This window comes from Sceloporus undulatus, chromosome 6 (assembly GCF_019175285.1).
Source record: "Sceloporus undulatus isolate JIND9_A2432 ecotype Alabama chromosome 6, SceUnd_v1.1, whole genome shotgun sequence".
Classification (NCBI taxonomy): domain Eukaryota; kingdom Metazoa; phylum Chordata; class Lepidosauria; order Squamata; family Phrynosomatidae; genus Sceloporus; species Sceloporus undulatus.
This window is the reverse complement of record NC_056527.1, coordinates 148,220,699-148,223,847: the sequence shown is the minus strand read 5'-3', so window position 1 is coordinate 148,223,847 and position 3,149 is coordinate 148,220,699.

Here is a 3,149-nt window from a genome sequence, read left to right as displayed (position 1 = left end):
CCCTCTCTTTCTGCCCCTAATTAACAAATGCTGAATTTGCACAAGTGAATCCGCACAATTGCAAACTTCTCAGTAGTTTTTAGGCTCCTTGCTTAGCTATATGGGGACAGGAGCATCTTCAATGATCCATCTGGGTTTGGGAAATAACCAGATTTGCAATATTTGGAAACTTCTCATCTTCCTTGAGCTGGGAATGGCATGGCACTCCAGATGTTGTTCAGTTCCAGCTTCCAGTACTCCTTACTGCTAACTGTGCTGCCAAGGGATGCTGGGAGTTGCAGTCCAACAAAGGCTGAATGGTTTTCAGCTCTGCATAAATGGATTAAATCCCCACCCATTTTGCAGATGGAACCAAATTAGGAGAAGTAACGTCAGGGGACAGGATCAAAATTCAAAATGCCCTTAATAGATTAGAGAGCTGGGTCAGAATAAATGAAATGAATTTCAGCACAGGGAAATGTAAGGTACTGCACTTGGGGCAGAAAAATGAAATGAACAGATATAGGATGGGGGACACCTGGCTGAACAAGTCTTATATATATGAAAGGGATCTGGGAGTTCAAGTAGGCCACAAGTTGAACATGAGTCAACAGTGCGATGCGGCAGCTAAAAAGGCCAATACAATTTTAGGTTCCATCAATAGAAGTATAGTGTCTAGATCAAGAGAAGTAATGCCACTCTACTCCGCTCTGGTCAGACCCCACCTGGAATACTGTGTCCTGTTCTGGGCACCACATTTTAAAAAGGATATTGAGAAACTGGAGCATGTCCAAAAGAGGATGACCAAAATGGTGAAGGGTATGGGAACCATTAAGCCCTATGAGGAAAGGAAGCAGGGTATGTTTAGCCTGGAGAAGAGAAGGTTAAGAGGTGATATGATAGCCCTGTTTAAATATTTGAAGGAAGGTCATATTGAGGAGGGAGCAAGCTTGTTTTCTGCTGCTCCAGAGAATAAGACACAATGGGGCAATGGATGCAAGCTCCAGGAAAAGAGATTCCATCGAAACATTAGGAGGAAACTTCCTGACAGTAAGAAATGTTTGATAGTGGAAGATGCTGCCTTGGAAAGTGGTGAAGTCTTATTATTTGGAAGTTTTCAAACAGAGTGTGGGTGGCCATCTGTCGATAGTGCTTTGATGGTGTCTTCTTGCATGGCAGAATGGGGTTGGACTGGATGGCCCTTGGGGTCTCTTCCAACTCTATTACTCTCTGATTCTAACAGCTGAAGGGGGATTTTGGGGAGAGGGGTAGTCTGTGCCATAGCAGCAATAACAGTGCCAATTGTATAGACATGAATGCACCTCATTGCTTTGCTAATGCATTGGGAGTTGTGTTGACGTTGGAGTCATCGCTTGGAGGGTGACATCCGGCACCGTGAGCCATGATAGAGTTTTGGAGCCCGGTCAGATTCCAAAGGGAAGCCCTTGAGAGCAAAGCCAGCGGCCAGATGCAATTGTTGCTTCTGACAAAGAGAAAATGAAGTCCTCTTGGTCTTGTGCCCGGCCTGTGCAAAGGCTTGTGAACAGAGACTGTGCAAGGGTTTTCAGAGCATTTGGAACAGCCATTCACTTCCTTCGCAAGGCCACCCAAGAGGCCAACCTTTTTTTATGCTATGACAAAGTGTCTTTCAGTGCAGGATCTTCCCCAGGGGATTGTGGGTCAGCTGTTGAAACTTCTGGCTCAGGCCTCCATTAATTCCATGATAGTCCCACCCCTTGCAAGCAAAGTGTGCATAAAATGTGCTCACCTTTGCTTTCTTGCATTCTCCCATACAAGATCATTTTAACTGCACTACTACAGGATAAAGCAACAGATACAGCTCCAGTAAGAAAATACTGGAATAAAAAATGGCAAAATTTGGGAAAAATTGAAGACAGAAATACCCTTGTCCCTTGGCATTTGCGGTCTTGTCATTCATGGCCCTCAGTTGTTTGCGAATGGCAAGCATCAAGGGACAAAATGGCATGTGCGCAGGAGCACATGGCCATTCAATGGGACTTGAATACATGCAATTTTTCTTTTTTGCAGGGAGGTCTGGAGCGGATCCCTGTGAAAATGGAGGGATGATTGTAATGAAATAAAAAATTCCAATGAATGTTAAGCCATGGCAACTTCCTGAATGAACTTAGGCAAGTCTCACTCTCTCAGCCTCAGAGGATGACCATGGCAAACCCCCTCTGAATCAATAGGTCTGCTTTAGGGTTACCATAAGTTGGAAATGACTGTGAAGGTGCACAACAAGACCATTCTTGCTGGCTTGTGCTCTTGCATTTGGCCTCATCAGCTGCCCTTTGCTCTCTTCTTCCACTTCCTAGCCACTGTCACTGTGGCATTCACATAGGCATCCCCATCCCTGGCATTGCTGCCACCTTTTTTCCTGACTTTCTGCCATCAGGAATGTAGGCAAAGAGGACATCTCCACTGACCTCTTTCCCTTGAGCTTCATTTCTTTTTCCCCTCATTGCTCTGCCACTTCATACCCACTTGAGGTTCACTTCTGGCTGCCTTCGAATGAATAAATAAATGAATCATCTCTGCTTCTTTTTCCCTGCGGACACCAAGCCTCCTTCTCCCCAATGGCTGGGCCTTGCAAGGCTTCCTGCTATTAATGGGAAATCCAACCATTGCTCCAGGGCAAAAGATCTCTGCAGCTGCAAAATGTGGCTGGTTGCAGGGACCCAACATCCTACTGAGTCCCAGTTTTGTATATAGGTGTGTATGTGTGGGTTTATTTTGGGGAAGGGGGGTGGGAACAGTACACAGCAAGCATCACTAGGTGGCATTGCCTTCCTGGTTGCACTCACATTCCTAATTTCAAATTCCCATGCAGGAAAAGCAGAGGGTGGTGTGTTTTGTTTGATGTCTGCCAAAAGGAAAGCAAACCCACAACAGCATTTTGCCAACTGCAAAACACCCCCCCCCCCCTCAGATCCTTTGGATTTGTGCATTGGGGTGCAGGTATGAGGAGGGAACATAAATGAAGGATTGCAATCCAAATAATAATAATAATTTGCCTCTGCCAATGCAATTTTCCTTCAGATTTCTAGAACTGCAGTAGCTCGAACCTTCATTTCTTGAGCCTCTAGCAATCCACTTCAGGCATCCAAAGAAAAGGGGAAGAGGCTGCAAAGCGACACCAGGATTGCACA